This window comes from Chroicocephalus ridibundus, chromosome 10, assembly GCF_963924245.1.
Source record: "Chroicocephalus ridibundus chromosome 10, bChrRid1.1, whole genome shotgun sequence".
Taxonomy (NCBI): Eukaryota; Metazoa; Chordata; class Aves; order Charadriiformes; family Laridae; genus Chroicocephalus; species Chroicocephalus ridibundus.
Genome location: NC_086293.1, coordinates 7712977 through 7729903, shown reverse-complemented (window position 1 = coordinate 7729903; position 16927 = coordinate 7712977). Strand labels below are relative to the sequence as shown.

The 16927-nt window shown below is 51.8% G+C and overlaps 1 long non-coding RNA gene across 1 annotated transcript; it reads left to right on the top strand.

Moving 5' to 3' along the window:
- The first annotated feature begins 406 nt into the window (after positions 1 to 406).
- On the top strand, positions 407 to 7990 carry LOC134521465 (uncharacterized). The gene is made up of 3 exons (XR_010072770.1): positions 407 to 2459; positions 2937 to 3030; positions 7317 to 7990. It is a non-coding gene; the product is annotated as an uncharacterized LOC134521465 (long non-coding RNA).
- The last annotated feature ends 8937 nt before the right edge of the window (positions 7991 to 16927 follow it).

Sequence of the window (16927 nt, the reverse complement as noted above, 5' to 3'; positions counted from 1 at the left end):
CACAGCCCTCAATGGAGACAGGTGACATGCAGGCACTTGTGGCTGCTCATGGGCTGTTGGAGATGTGAGGGCATTGCCAGAAATGCATCAGGAGTGGTCAGTTAGGAGAGCTGCCCAAGCACCTTCAGGGCCAAAGCAGTACCAGCTTTCAGATCTTGGATGCATCAATCCAGATAGGGATGGACAGCCAACATGAACCCTTGTCCTGCACCAGAGTTCCCCTCTCCAAAGCAGCTCCTTCAGGAAGGGCGTGGTTTTGGTCAGAATCTTCTCTCTTGACCTGGGACCCAGCCCAGTATATTGGTGGTCCCTCGGTCGCCATGGAGTTGCATGCTCACAACTCACATGCCAAAGGCAAAAACCCCACAGTGATTCCCTCTGGTCATTATTTTCTTAATATAGTGACTCCACCAGGCAGGTAGTCAGCAACAGCGGGCACTGTTGGCAGAGACAAGAACCCTCTTGCTTTCCTTCCTGGAGAAGGGACTTGAGTGTCACACTTGCTCCCTGGCCGGGAGAAGACCTGGCAGAGAGGATCGGCAAGCCATGGGCATTTTGCACTCCCAGAAACTTCCCCACCACCTGGTCAAGCCAATTCGATGACTATTGTTTCTGGATGTGGGCTGGAAGACAGGCAGAGGTATCTCAGGCTGTCTGGAACCTTCAGCAGGGAGGAGGGCAAGCTGCCTGCTTGCTCCTCAGCTCTCTCTTTCTCAAGGGCTTCAGGAAGCTGGAGAGATTCAGAGGTGGTTTCTTCCCCTTTCTTGAAAGTGTGGCTAAAAATAAAAAGAGTACTGAAACCAAGCCCAGCCCACGAAGCAGTGTGTAGGTGTGATGCTAACCAACACCTGGGGCTGTGAAGCGTCCCAGGGGAGCTGGCATCCATCTGGTAGACATGTTGGCTCTTTCTCCTCATTCTTTCCTTGGCACCTTTTCAAAGAGCACACGAGATGATGAATCTAATGTCGTTTTGTTTGAAAATGCCCTACACATATTGTTACGGTTATAAGGAGAAGAGGACAACAACAGGACAGTGGTTTTCATTTGCAAAACCTACCAGGACCCTCAGGCTGCTACTGTGCTCTCTGCTTTTATTTCATGGCTGAAGGTTTCTAGAGGTGGCTGGTAGAAAATGGTGAAGGCAGATAGTTCGTCATGGTGAAAAACCAGGATGTCTCTGAGGTTTTGCTCTTGGTAGAGGTAAATAGACCAGCGGACAACATGCGGTGCACAGCGGTGAGTTCTTGGACGGACCTGGGTGGCAAAGGGGGAAGGTTAAATGGAAAGGATCTGCTCCAAGTGTCGTGAAACCTCAGCTCAAGACCTGAAAGGAAGGGTGCCGTGGCAGTTGACTTGTTATAGGTTCTCTGTGGCAGGGCAATGTGGACGTGCCAGCCCCATGGTGAACCCTTCACTCACACCCTCTCAGAGTGTGCATGGGTAGGTTTTGTGTGTGTGATGGGGAGACATAGGTCCTCCCTGAAGATGGAGGATTTGTAGGGCCTTGCCATAGTGAGAAAAGTCATAAAACATGTGCATGCCACTGCCACAGTCTCCCCAGAAGACCCGTGCCTCCACTCTGCCATAGCAAAGGGGATTGGGGCAGGGTGGGCATTAACATACTGATCCTTACACAGCCTTGAGAGCTACAGCTATGGTGGGTGAAGGGCTGTAGTGGACAAACACGGACTTAGTGTCACCTGTAATCAGCAGAGATTGGCATTTGGGTATGGAGGGAATTTGCCACTGTTGGGTTCAGTAAATTGCTTGGTGATACTGTGACCTTGGAGCAGCTGATAAGGATATGGCCTTTGCATGGCCAGGAGGAGCTGTGTGCAGCCTTAGGGATGGGAGCATTACCTTGCGATGCAAAAAAGCCTGAGGTTTGGTGGCTAAAGGTAGCGCAGGCGGGACTGTGCACATACAAGATGAGTTTTATGAGGTGCATTGGTCTGCAATAGCCTACTCGGGCGCAGGGTCCCAGCTACTGCAGCCAGCTGAGAGGCAGTAATTCCCCTTTTCGCCCTACGTTCTCCATCCCCAATGCCTTTGGTAGGACTAGGAAATGGTAGGAAAGAAAGTATCCTCAGAGCAAGCCAAGTCATGGAGCAGCAAAGCTGGAAGGAGGGCTGTGAAAACCCAGGTGGGAACCAAACGGGCTGTACTTCCAGTGGCAAATTCTCAGAGATGGGCTTCCAGGGGCAGTCCTGGATAGTGTTGCCTACGGACACCAGCAAAACAAAAAGCCATGAACGTTGCCTAGACCCCGCATTAACGTCCTTTCCCACTATCCACAACCTCTGCTGATGTAAATATGCAGCTGGAAGCAGTTTATTCCCTGTCAGCCCTTTCCTGCTTATCTGGAGCCAGCGGCGAGAGCAGGAGCCGCTCTCGCAGAGGGACCCTGCAAATCCTCGGACGAACGCCTGGACCGAGCGCTGTTTCCCAGGGGGATCGAGGTAGATTGGATAATTAATCACAGCTTGTCTGGGGGAGGATGAGGAAGTCTGAATAAAGGTGTTAACGGCTCTTAAAGGCTTTCCCAGTTCACAGAGGGTGCTGCCTCAAACAGATTATCTGGAAATATTATTAGCTGGAGTGGGAAAGGTTTTTTTTCCTCCTCCTCTAGGCTCTTTGCAGCCACCCTAAATCTGCTTGAGCTGTGGAGACAGGTTTTATTGTGTGGGGGGGAGGTGGGAGAGAAGTGTTGGCTGTCAGTGGGTCAGCAATTAATTGGTTTATTCCTTTCTCACGGTTATTTTCTAACCAACAACTGCTAAAACCCTGGTGCCCACTTTGTCCCAGCTCAGGAAACAAGAACCACAGGGATTTGGGGGGCGGGGGAGAGGGACCCCAGGCCACGAGGTTGGCTTTGCAGGGGCTGCCGGGAGGTCCTTTGTCCCCTGCCAAGCCTCTTTCGCCTTGTCTCGTCTTAGGAGGAGGATGTGATTAGTGTTTTCTGCCATGGGATGTCAGCTGAGGGATGAGAACCATGTGCCAAGAGGAGGAAAGAGCTGCCACGGATGGATGGTAAGTGAAAGCAGAGACGTGCCCCCTTTGCTCCAAAGGAAGCTTTCCTTCCAACGTCTCCGTGGCCCGTTAGTTCAGATGAATGCCATTCAGCCCCGTGCTGCCTTCTCTCCTGGCAGCAGTGGCCTTGTTCCTGGGTGAGGGTGGGCTCTTCTCCATCTTCCACTGCCATCTGGGAAGCCATTTCTTATGAAACCAGCTTTATTGGAGGAATGTTCCTGTTTCCCCATGGCTTTGTCACAATTCTAGTGCCTTTGCAAGTCAGAAACAAGAGGGTGCCGTCAAAGCAGAAACTTCGTGCCCTGCCAGCTCCAGCTCAGCCCAGTTTCTGCCCACCAGCCCTGCTGCTATAACCGAGCTGGTTGGTGGCAGGACTGCGCTGGCACAGCTGTGCCTGGCAGCAGGGTCTTGCTGGGAGCATCACAGATGGCTCTCTTACGGTAATTGCCCCGATAGTGCATCTCGAGCTGGGAAATCACCTTTCAGACCAGAGGAGGAATAGAAAAAGGATATGGCTTTGGCCTGAAGGATTTTGATATTTGTAGCTTGGCATCATTTTGGCTTGGAGTGAAAAGCAGACGTTTCCAGTCCTAGAAAGGTGATGGAGTGGGGACTGTGAAAGTGCTGGTGCAGGGTTGTCCCCGCTCTGCTGCGCCTGCCTGGCCTCCCCAAAGCCTGCTGGGCAAGTGGGAAACCCCCTCCAAGGAGACATCCATTTGAAATCACATCATCAAAAGGGAACGCTCCCTGTTGCCGTGCTGCTGCTTCTCTCCCAGCTCTTCCAAGATCTTCAGTAGGAATTAGGCACTCTGAATGGAGTCCCACGGGCTGCTTTCGTCATGGTTACATTGATTTCCAACAGCTAATTTAGCCCCAAAGAAAGCATAATGAAAGCAGCAGATTTCCATCTGCGAAAGGGAGACCATCCCTTTCGGACGTGAAGCACAGCAAGCCCAAACCAGATCCCCATTCTCCGTGGGGATCGTCCTGCAGGGATGACGGGAGAAATGAAGTGAGTCCCCAGCCCTCTCTGGAGCTAAACTGCAAAACCACAGGCTTCGCCAAAGCCCTTCTCCCAGCAGAGTCTCTGTCTCTCGACTCAGGGCTGGAAATATTGACAGGTATGGAAAATCCATTACAAATAACTAAATTAACCCTCCCTGCGGCACTGCCAGCTCTGTGAGCGCTTCCCCAGCTGCTGGGGGACCACAGGAGCACTCCCCAGAGCGAGCGGACGCAGGTGGTGCTGGCATGTGTCTGGAAACAGCCCGACGGCGGGGGGGAGGATGGACTTTGTGGTTGTCTGGACCCTTCCCCTCCGCGACGGGACCTTTCGCCAAGCCCTGTAGCCTCTCTGGGGTTTCCAGGCAGCCCAACGTCTGCCCTGGGGGAGCCCCACTGGAGGCCTGGGGTCCGAGCTTGGCAGAGGTGGCAGAGCAGGGATATACCCAGTTTCCTCGAGGCAGAAATGTAATTTTGCATTTAAATAGCTTTTTCCTCCCAAAGGATCCTTAAGCGTTCGCTAAGCTGTTAAGAGGCAGGGCGGGTCTGGCTGGCCAACCTGCAAGGTGATGGTGGGATAGAGGGGAAGGGACCAGGCACTGCACGGGTCCACACTTGTGACCAGCACATTAACTATGGGAAGGGAGAGATGTTGGCCAAGGGCTCCAGTGAAACCCTGTCATCAGGTGCAACCTGCCAGGGGCTCTTTAACGTCCATCTGCTAGAACCTGAAGCAGCACATGTTGTTGAGTAGCTCCTACGTGCTCGTACTGAACAGAAGGGCGGTGTCCACAACCAACGCTGCATGATTTTTTCCCAAGGGTTGCTGGAGAGCATGGAGCAGGCAGGAACCAGGAGAGGGACAGGCTGTTTTGATGTTGGACTCTTGTTACTGTGTTGAGTGAATCAGAAGGTCAGCGTTTCTGGTGTGCAGGCAAGCTTTGAACTAAGCCAAGCTCTAGCACATTCCACAGTCCCTTTCCTTCTTGAAGGATGTTTCTGGTAACACGTTTCTGGGTGGCACAAGGAGCTCTGATCTTGATAGTGCTGGATAGAGGCAGAGAGATGCTCCAGGAGGAGCAACTGGACAAGGGGCTTGTTGCAGTCATCTCCTGCTGTATCCTTCCAGTGCTCCCCACTTCCCTTCAGGCTTTAATTCTGCAAAGCAAGTTGGATTGTAGCCACTGGGACCAAATAGATGTACCTGGTTAGTCTTGTGTTGCCCATTACGGGGATAGAGCAGCGTAGTGTACATGATAGACGAGACCAACTGCTCATTCTTGTCTTGAAGAGCCTTCTGTTAGATGTGAAGAACCAGGGTTCACACCGCAGCTTATGTTTCACCAGTAACTTCTCCTGCATTTGGAATTGCGTTGTCTCTCTTAATCATGTAAGGCTTATTTTCCCACACTGGAAAATGAATTCAGCACTGCTGGCAAAGCTGGGGGCCAGGAAGTTTTAATTACTGTTTGTACAGTGCTTTGGGGCTCTGGAGTGAATGGTGCTGGAGGCCTGGGAAGGGTTATATTATATATTGGCAGATACTTATCTTTTATTATATATGTGAGCTCTGTGGTCCTGTCAGCAGCTCCTTCCTGATGCCTGGATGCAGTGAGGCTCCCTAACGCAAGTAGTGCAAGTACCCCCCTCCTACAGCCACTCACCACTGCTGAGCATCACTGCCCAGTAAGAGGGGGACCTACTGAAGTCCAGTGTCCACCTCCAGAGAAACTAAACTCAACCAGCCAGCGTGTACCTGTAAAACCCACCTGCTCTGCAGGAGAGAAGAGCCATGAAGCTCTCCTCTCACAAGGCTTTTCCCATTAGAGCATCCTTTCCTTAGGCAATGCAGCCACAACCTACATTAACCTTCCTGTCCCCTTGCCCCCCCCACTCAGTACAACACCTCCTTAATTATAATCCATCAAATTCCTCTCTCCTCTACCTGGAAAGAATAGGATTTGGGGACAAGGAACAAATGTGAAGGCGTAAGTCTCTTTTCATGGGAAAGACAAATCTATCCAGCACCCTGCTGGGAACGCTGCTTTGCCTAAACCCAGCATAATGCAGTAAGAAGTTAAGACTCTTAGCGGCCAAACAGTGCAAGAGTCCTATTAAGCACATCCCAGGTCTTTGCGGTCAAGTGCTCTGCGTCGCTCCCAACGCACCACGTTTGGCACAACGGGGCAATTGTGGCCCTGCTGCTCTGGCATTGGTGTCCCACGTGTGCCCGGGCTGGGCTGCAAAGAGGACAGGCCGTTCAACGGCCTCTTGCAGGTCAAAGCCGGTGGTTCAGGAAATGAGCTTGTAGCGGACAGAAGGTTTTTGATATTGGCAAAGTCCTGGGAAAAGGACAAGTTGGCTATCAATTAGTATGTGTGCCCACGTGGTTACAGCTGTGGGTGTGTGAGGTGATATGGTATCCAGGATCGTGGTACCATCCACACAAAAATCAGTGAGGGAGTACGATGACTTCGACCTAAAATATTATTTCAATTTTTTTTCATCCATTTGTGTTTTGGTGGCACGCTTGTTTTTCCGACAGATACTGCAGAAATATTCAGCTGATTGCTGTAAAGGACAAAACTGGGGTTACTTAAAATTTGCCAAAGTGTCTAAAAATGTAAAAGCCTCCCGGAAAGATGTGCTTTTCCTCTTTAGCCAGGTCTCACACCGGTGGTTGCTCCTGAACGGTGGCTTTCTGGGATGGTGGGGAGCCGCTCGCTGCCTGTGCCAGGCACAGCAGGATGGGGGGGATGGCCTGGGCAGGAGCCCTGTGCGCGGGGTGAGGGCAGAGCCCAAGTGACAGCACTGCAGTCACCACCCAGCGGGTGACATTGCCAGCGCTGCTTCGGATGTGTCCCTTTCAGTCTGAGGTGTGGAGAATGTAGGAAGAATTTAGCTGAGCCTCTGTGACCTCGATGCTGCTGGTCATAGAGGGTTTCCTTTACCACCAGGTATGTTAATGGCTTCTGCCATGTGGCTGCTGGGTCGAGAACTGTGGCTTTCTTGGCACAGTTGGTTCCAGGTGCCACGCGTTGCCACAGCCACCTTGCCAAAATCAGGTGAGGAGTGTATCCACCAGCCCTTTCGGCAGCACCAGTGTGCTGGGGTGTGACGGAGCCAGCCCAGCTCCACGCCGGGGAAGCGTGGAAAGGCACGGGGCTGCTAATGGTCCCACTCGCATCCCTCCAGTGCTTCCCCACTGGCGAGCAGGTGTCAGAGGAACATGTTGTGCAATGGGTTTAGTCAGCCTGGGGTAACTCCTGTTCTCTCTCTTTCAGGATATTCTTCTCCGCACCTCACCTGACATCCAGCGGAGGCAAAGAAATAAATGCATGGATCCAGGTATTGCCTGCTGCTGGGCTGGTATCACAAGCACTCCGGAGCAGTAACAAGAGTGCTGGCACCACAGATTTCACCTTTAATTTAAACCGTCCTTTTTAGGGACGGGGCCAGAGCTGGCCCTGCAAGGGAGAATCCAGCTCCAAACACTCCAAGGAAGCAAACAGACCCTTTAAAGACATTTAATGCTGATGAAAGCAGGGAGGGATTCAACGTAAAGCCACAAAACCAATTTTGAGGAAGAAATGCAGCTTGTCTCCTGTTCCCCATCCTGCAAACTGAAAGGGAGAGGCTGTCCATCACTGCCTGTCGTTTCGGGTCAGCATCCCAGGCAAGGGCAGCATCCCTGGGTGCTCAACGGACTCTTTGAGTGTGGTTCTGTTTAGGTTGGCCACCGCTGATCCCAGCCTGTCTTCGGCACACGGACGCTTTTAAGCCCTCGGGGAGGGGTCGGCGTGGCCAGCCAGAGGGGGAGAGCGCCAGCCCACTGCACACTCCGCGGCTGCCGAGGACACTGCTGCGATTCATTCATGTCCCCGCTCAGGGCACAGACTGTAAACACGGCAGGGAAGCCAGGCCACGTCCCAGCCCAGCTTGGCTGCCTGCCTCGTCGAGGTCCCCATCGCCCAGAATTTGGAGCTCGTCTCTTTTTCCATTACCTCCAAGCAGTAATCGTGAATGTTTCCGTAACGTTTCCTAAAAATAAAAACATCAACAGAAATAGCCATTCAATAACACGAGTCTGTGCATCTCTGGGCCCTGAGCAATCTGCAGGCTGGGAGGAAAAACGCTGAAATAGCTCATGAGTTTGAAGATACGCTGAGAAGTTCCCTTACTGCACGCGGACCAGCTCTTACCAGCATCACCTGGGGCAGGAGGGCGGTTTGAAGACTGTTTTTCTTCGCTCCCTAGGCAAATAGCCAACCCCTCTCCAGAAACAGCCCATCTGTCTGATACTCTGTTTGATAGAGAAACCTGTATCTGAAAAAAAGAGACACAACTTGTGATGACCATGACGAGATGCCTGTAGTGCGGCAGCGTATGAACTAGTAACTGTTCCTTCACTTAAGTAGGGTGTTAATTTTCTGTTATGGCTTTCACGGGGAAAGAAGTCAAAGGACATGGGCACCCTATGTTGGGCAAGGCCTGGCTGCGCAGCAAAGTAAAGCGTAAATCTACGCAGCAAAGCGTAAATCTGGTCCGGTTCATAATGGCTTTAAATATCAGGGAGCTGCTGTTGATGGAGAACTCTGAAGCTGTCTTGACAGCAGCACTATGCAGCAGCACAGGAGAGAAATCAGAAAGTGAGTACTTTGTGTAGCCTTTTAGGGAACGAGGGGTTGAGCCAGGGTGTAAAGATAACAAAATTAACTCCGACTTGCAGTTCAGGCAATGTTAAACCCCTGCAATTCAGGTTTTTGGGGAATGACCCTACTTGGCATCCTTTCTTGCCTTCCTCTGTCCCCATCAAAATCCCTGGCTGGATCCTTTGTAGGAACCAGTGACAGGGACGGGAGCTTCTCCCCACCAGCTGAGGATGGATGGTGGGTGCTCTGGTGGTTTAAGCACTGGTATAGGCTGTATTAACCCGTCTTCTGTGCGCCATCTGTAAGCTGGCAGGTCTGATGGGCATGCTGCATGGTTAAAGAGCCCAGTGTTCACTCCAGGAACAGGGCATCCGAGGACGTCGGGAGGACATTGAAAGCTTTGTCATACAGCCTAAAGTCTCACAGCAAGTGTCTATTAATAAGCCATGCCTACGCTTCCTCCAGGTATTTACAGTGCGCTTATTCCCTGTTAGTTTTGAAAACCACAGCTCCATTTTGACATAGCAAGTCCTTTTCTTTTAGTGATGCATTTGGTACCACAAGCGCGTTTGGCTGGGGAAGTGTTGTCGGTAAAAAACTACCTCATTTTGAAAAGCCAACAGGATTTCCCCTCTAAAAATGATCTCTGTCTCCAGATGAATAGTTTCAGCCTGTCCCCTGGGAGCCTTTCCGCTCTGGCAATGGTGGCTGGCTGGCTTTAATGCTGGCTGTGGACGGGTGCCACCAAACCCCTGCAAAATGTGGCAGTGACAGCATCAGCCCAGGCAGTGAGATCATCTCCCTGCTGTGCAGGCTGTCCCAGGGGAACGGGGGCAGGTGGGGATTCCTGGGTGCGCAGAAAGGGACCTTTGGAGCCTGCCAGCATGCAGGGACCCCCTGAAAACCCTGAAAGTTGCCCGGGTTCTTACCCTTGCCCAGGGCAGAGCCCCTTGTGCCATGCTGATGCTTTGGCAAATGAGCCGAGACTGGCATAGCTGCAAAAAGGGGGCAGACGACGACCGGGATCAGCCCAGCTCGTGAGTCAGGTCAGGCTGGAAAAGAAAGGAAAAAAAACAACTTCAACCCAGGAAAACAATGGGGGAAATTAAATGGAAACTAGGACCACTGAGTTCCTCCACCCTTCCCCAAGGAGAGCGGTAGAGGGCAGTTCCCAAAATCCAACATCTGTTGTAACTCAATTGTATCCTCTGAGAAATGTCTTTTTGCTGTTAGATGTGCAGCTCCTGCTGGAGTGGCTTCCTTCTCTTCAGCTGGAGCCGGGGACAAAGGAAAGAATCATTGGTAATGAGCTATTTATGGAGAAATTTATCTTGATATTTCCATCACTAGTACAACACAAGGCAGCGCTGCAACTTTCCTACCATGGTTAAGGACGGCACTTGGAGGAGGTTGGGAGCCTCGAGGTCCTGCGAGTGGTAGGAGCATGTTTCGGCATTGCTTGTTTGCAAGAGAAGAACCCGATTTGCATTGCTGGAAAAACAGCCATGAAAAAAACCACAAAAACCCGTCGTTCTGGTCAGGCCCTTGGATTTTGTCAGGATTTTTTGAATACTCCTTCACAATTAAAATTCCCAGTGCGTTGTCTTGCTGTTTGCAAGGCTGATTGGGAAGGTGCAGGTAAACTGGCAAGTGGGATTGCCCCGAAGCATCAAACTATCTTTAATTAGCCCACCTGGACTGCAGGAACATGGTTAGCTGGCAGCACATCACCCCTCCCGGTACATTAGATACCGCACAGTGGCTTAGTCACACTGGAGAAGTAAATGGCTCCCAACTTGCTGAGACAAATTCCTCCCAGCTTTAATTAGCTGTGAGGTGCTGGAGTGCCTAAAACTCTCTCCTTGCCCGTGTTTACACTTGGTGCATCGGTCCAGTTTGGACACAGGTCTCCAAATATTTGCAATTAGCAAACATTGCTAAGTTTTGCCGTTCCAGCTCTCTGCAATTAGCTGGAGAACACAGGCTAGTATCCCCAGTCTTTTCAAAAACAAAAGGAGGGATGCTCAGGTCCCAGGACTTCAGCAGGAGAGGCAGAGCTGCTCGTGCAGCTTCTCTGCTGTGTGCTGGCTCCCTGTCACCCCCAAAAAGAAGTGACAGAGGGAGAGGCTTCTGGCACCCCCAGGATGGAGCGGGGACCACGTAGCAGGAGCTGCTAATATAAATGAAGGAGCCCTTAATGCTTAAGGCTTAATCCTTCCTTTGTTGTCAGTTTTTATACCACGTCTTGGAAAGTCGGTTGCAGATGATGTGTGCCCATGGACGGTGCTTGTTTTTGCCGGAGTGTCTGTGACAGAGCTGGCTCGGTGGGAGGCTGGTGTTATTTTGACCGCCTGAATTGTCACCCCTGGGTGTCCCTGCACAAGCTGGGGGGCAGGAGTCGGTCAGTTCTTGGAGGGGGGGCTGAAGCCAGCGCAGGCTGGAGGGTGCCTGGGGGTGATTTGGTTTCGCTGTGACTTCGAGACAAGGTGCTCTTGTCCTGGACAGCTTGGGCAGTTCTGTTTGGAAATGGAGCATCTCTACTCAGCTTGTGATGTTTGAGGAAGCTCTCCCCTTTCCACATCTCCTGCCTTCCCATCGCATTTCTCTTACTGACATGATGACAGCCAGGTAACTGAGGTGTTTTGAAATGAGCCTCCATAATTCTGGTGATGACGTGAAGGTTCCCAGTCCAGCCAGCTCGCACTTGCCAGCAGTAGACTTAGCACTTCTTATCTGACAGCAAATGCACTGAAAATCTTAAAAACAATCTGCATTTTAACCTTGGTCACACTAAACAGCTTTCAGGATGTAGTGATACATTTTGCTGGTTGCAAAAAGCACTATTGACAGTTGTTAAATAATTATGTTTAATTTGCACTAACAAAGCACACAAAATCCACGTCCCATAAACTGTGCCAAAGATAAGCGTTGCTTTTATATGTAGACGTACAAGGTTAATTTAAAGCTCTGAGGTCTGCTGACCCTCCAGCTTGTTGCACAACCTTTCATACATGCGTGAAAATGGACGTGAGAGGCAGTACGCTTGGGTTTACCTGTTCGTACTGGCAGCAGGGAGCTGCAGTTGCTCTGGGGGGACGGATGGGTTTGAACATGCATGGCACTAAGGCACGCACTTGAAAACTTCCAGCTCATAAATACTCATTCTCTGTTCCAGAGGCGCTCGTCTGAACCTGACTGCAGTGAGCCGGATAAGGGCTACGACACTCGTCTTCGTGTTGGTTGGTAACGACTGCAGCGCTGATGGCCAGAAGCGCTGGGCGGCACACAGCAGCCATGGCAGTGGCCACGGAGCCTTCGCCAGTGGCAGCGCTGCCTTGGTACTGGCAAAGTGGCCCTGGGACGGTGAGGGGACACTTGGGTCTGTAGCAGGGGAGGGGACTGTTCTCAAGCTAAACAGAGCTTGAACTGATACTTTATACCTCCCACCCAGACTCAAAAAATGGGAGCCTCGGTCACAGGGGTGTTCTCCTTTGTCAAGCTTCTGCAGGGCTTGGTTGTAGCAAAAAGTAAGCCCAAGCCCCAAGACAACATCTGTGTCAAGGACCTGATGGTTGGTAATGGTTGAGCACATATATTTGAGCCAACACAAGCCAGTGGTGGGGGGAGCAATCCCATGACACAGCCTCATGGGTTTCTGACTGTGTTACAGCAGCGTGAAGGAAAAGAGGGGCAGGAACAGGAGGAGGGGACGAGGAGGTGACCCTGCCGGCAGGAAAGCAAAGGCCTGACCCTGGTAACGCGGTTCATTGTGGTGGTCTGCTCTTTGGGACCCTCCGTCCAGCATCAGGTCCGTCACCTTTGCGGGAGGTGCTGCCCAGCTCCTCTTGCCCAGCCGGGTGCTGCTGGGACAGTCGGGCTTTGCCACTTGCCTTGTGTTGCCCCTTGGAAAGGCATTTGCTGCGTTTGGCGTTGGTTGGGATAGTTGGGAATTGAGAGGGTTTTCTATTCTGCAGTCATCAGTGGCTGAAAGGCACAAGTGCTGTAGTACCTGGTGTTTTGTCTCCCATCTACTCTGGGCTGTAAGATTAATAAGCCAAAAAGGGAGTAGAGCATTGCATCTACCCTTTCTCCCAGCATGGGTTAGGAAAAACAAAAGGATAAATCAGCAGACATTTCGGCACTTACCTCCTGTTTTTACAGAAATCACTATACATTACAAGTGCCTTTGCATATTTTATAGCACTTTAAAAAGCCGGTGTAGCTAATCTGGAAGTTGGCTTGTTCAGAGAAGCACAAAACATGTGCAGCCATAAAAATCCCTCATTTGATGCCAAGCTATTGCATTTTCTAGTGTCTGAAAGGCAATCACTATTGCACATCCAAAGAGTTTGGCTTGACTCCCCCCAGCTCCTCGTGGTTGGTGAGAACAAAAACACCAGCACAGCATCTTGAAAAGTTGTGTTGTTGCCATATGGTACAGATGTTTCAGTAGCAAAGGCAGCCTCCATCCAAGGGCTTGCCTTTGGAAGAGAAGCAGCATGCTTTCGCCCAGTTGGGGAAAAAAAAAAAGCAGTCCAATTAAAAAGGACAGGGATAAGCAAGGCAATGCCAAAAGCTTGGAGAAGTAATGCTCCTGGGACAATTAACGTCCCTCTACAAACAAAGACATGTGGTTCATGGGGGGTTTGGCTTGCAAAAAGGTGTCCCGAGTCCCTGAGAGCTAGTGAAGGGTTGGGTATTCATAGGGTTTCTCTCCTCTGTTTGGTTCTTATTACTACAAAATGTGTGGGAATTTGTTTTCTTTGGAAAAGCTCCTTCTCTGCCTAGTTTCATTGAAGGTGCTCAGGAGGTTCAGGGGTTATCAATGGTATCTATGAGATGTGTATGTGCACACACAAACACTCAGTGTGGTCACATAAACCCCCTTTCCTATGCTAAAAACGTGGCAACTCCAAGTGCTTGACTCAACATTCAGTCTTTGAAGATGGTTCCCATGTCCCCTTCCTCTCTTCACTTGGGTATTTGGTGCATTTGATTGCTGGAGGGAAGAGGAGGAAGACAAGCCTTGGGGTTAATGGAAAGGGATGCTGGTTGTCTCCAAAGCTCTTCCTCTGCCCTGATTCAAGTGATGGCTGGGTCACTTTGGTCCCTCTTCTGCTGCAATGAACAGCTTGGCCCAGCCAAAGTATGTTATCCTCTTCAAAAAAGGTCCCAGCCACGGGAGGAAAGCCGTCTTCAAACAGGGAAGGGGGTCAGACGTGCTGGGTGTGCGGGTCCAGCCAAGGGGGCAGCTGTGAGCTGGCCCACGTGGCAGTGGCAACCTGTTCAGCTGGTACAGAGGACAGCTGGGATCTGGCAGTAGCAGTTGGTGCGTTTCCTGACGGTAACCTACTTAAGGGGAAGGCTGAAATCTGTTGCAGGAGCAAGCAGCCAGCAGCGTTGGGTGCTGGTGGAAGAAGGAGCACAATTCAGACACCTGAAGGCATCTCCCTGTAGGAGAATTACCTTCCCTATAAAGCAGCAGGCATTGCTCTTAAGTGTTATCAAGCTTAAATCGGTTCCCTAGGTGACATCCTGGTAAGTGGATTTCCCAATTAAGCACATCCCGATTAAGTGGGATGTACTGTAATTACAGAGTGCTCAGCGCTAGGAGCAAATCAGATCCGTTTGCAGCAGAAGGGCTGGACCAAAGCTCTTCCCCAGTCTGGAGTGGGTTGTACCAAGGCATTTCTGTAAGCGTGAAGGTGGGCAGGCAGGAGATGGGATTTTGCAGCCACCCCCGCCATGCCAGTCGGCATGTTTCCTGCAGAAGGAACATGCTGGAGGAAGCCCTGATGCCATATCTTTAAACCCTTTGATATGAGAGCAAGTTCCTTTTGAGGTTGAACTCCCGTGTCTCGGGCTAGTCTGTGATCCTCGGGGTGAAGCCTTTGCTCCTGCCAGAGACATACCTCTTAGCAGATACGGTTGTGCGGTTACCGTGTAGGGAAACAGTGGATCTTCCTAAGGAGCAGAGGCTGTCAGATGCTGCTGCCATCCTCCAGGCAGACATTACAGCCCTTCAGAGCCAAATTCCCTTTGCACAGCCTGAGGGAGGTGGTTCTTGCTTCACGACTCCCCCTCCCCATCCCTCTGGCTTTCTTTTTGAAGGTATTTGGCCCCCAGCATGAAGTCCCATGGTCCTAGAGTCACACCCGGGCTATGTAAGCCCGTTCCTCTAATGCTTTGTGGTTCTCAGCTGCTGTTGGGGCATCACGGGGAGAGAGAAAGAAGATGCTCCTTTGTTCGCTGGCTGTTAGTGAAAGGAATAACTGAGCGTTTGCTGCCTTGGACGGGTCAGGGCATTTTTGTCTGGCTGGGGATATGAAATCTGATTGGAGACCTTCTGGGAATTAAGTGGTCAAGGCAACACCAAAATGCTGGAGATGGGACATCAAGTGTAGATGTGGTGCAAAGGGAGGTGAAGTCTGTGCCAGGAGGGGTGCGTGGCACAGGAGCATGGCCGCTTTGGACCTGGAGCCAGACCTGAACGTGGACCCTCAGACCGGGCCAGCCTCTAGCTTTACCACTCGCCAGGTTTACCCACCCACCCCAGGATCCTTCATTCCCACTTGGCTAGGAGGAACGTAAGTGCGGGGCAGCACACTTTCCCTCCAGGCTCCCAGACCCCTAGGTCGTGCCCGCTGGTGCACATCTTTGGTGGCTGTGGTGCTTCCAGGGGTCTTGTGCCTACGGGAAAGATGGCTAAAAAGCACTTACACCCACCACACCCACGTTCTTTACATGGTTACAGGGTGGGGGGCAAGAGCCCATCTAGTTCCCCGAGGTGAGACCTTATATTTTGGGGTGACGTATTACACGGTTTTTAGCTGCGGAGAGAACATTCCTGTAGGATAGCAGGGGAAGCCGATGAGCTGCTCCTACCTTTGAGAAGGTTAACCATGTGTACATCAATTGGCTCTGTCCCGTGTGGGTGTGGATTGATCCTGACCTCAGCAGCCGGTTGGCATTCCCGCTCGCTGGGCTCACCCATGGAGGGCATGCTGCTGCTGGCCTGCACCACTGCAGCACCTCAAACCCCTTGCTGATGCCTCCTCGCCTCCCGCTCTGCTCATCCCTCTCCCACCCCAGCAACTTTCCTGCTCCCGCCAGCCGGGCTGCATCATCCCCACGATGCTCCGTATCCGATCCCTCGGGCTGTCCAGCCAGAGATGCGCAGTGTCCGTGTCTCTGTGTGTGTGTATTCTACCCTCGCTCTGCTGCTTCTTCCCTACTGCTGGTTATGCAGTGCCACCCACTGGCAGAGCCTCCCAGAATTCCTCCTCTGCAGCTCTTCTCTGCCATAGGTGATGCTCCCAAGATGAAATATTAGAAGCTCTGGTGGGTGTAATTCATAGAGCGCGTCGCGAGGGTGCTGGCCCGGGACATCTGGAAACCTTCTGGCATCCTCTCCAGCGTATCTTAGTGTATGCTGAGCCCAAGCTGCAAGCTCGCTGTGCTGGCAGAGGCCCAGGTGTCAGCTCAGGCTGTGTTTAAGGCAACTCATATTGGCTCGCCCCAACCGGCCATCCAGCCCTGCGTCCTGCCTGCAGCGTGGCAGGGCAGGCAGCGGCAGCAGCAGCAGCAGGGTGGCTTCCCACCCCTGCTTGCTGGATGTGCTAAGTTGGTTTATGTAAGTTCTGCATTCATGTTTTCCCATGCAGGATAAAATACAAACCCCTGACTAACACCAAAACCCATGCTGTACATAAGGAACGTGCATCCCCATGGGGATTGTGCTCCCAGGGATGCGGGCTTGGGGACTTGTGCGGGAGGGGATGCTTTGGAGCCACTTCATTTAACAGTCAGCCTGGCCTCCGCAAATTTGCCTTGTCCTTTTCTCACCCCATTTATACTCTTGCCTCCATCCCCAGTTTGATGCCCAATGTGAGTCTGGTCGAGAAACAGGAGGAGAGACAGAGCGAGGCAACTCTTGGGGTCTGTGCATCGTGAGCCGCCATGCGCAGGAGGCTGATGCCAGGCTGGTACCCAGGGAGGCAGCCGAAATCAGTAAGTGCCTGGATGCAATCGCCATGTCAGTGCAGCAGCAGCAGCACAGATGGACTGCCAGGAACCTTCTCCCCAGCCTCGTAATAGGCAGTGAGTGTTTATTTAAAATAAAGCCTGACAAATGGCATGTTGGGGGCGTCAGGTCCTGGAGCACCGTCTTCCGAAAAGTATGAAAAGGCACCGGAGGGGAGCCTGGCACAGCCTCCCAGATGACAGTAATTAAAGGCTTTTGC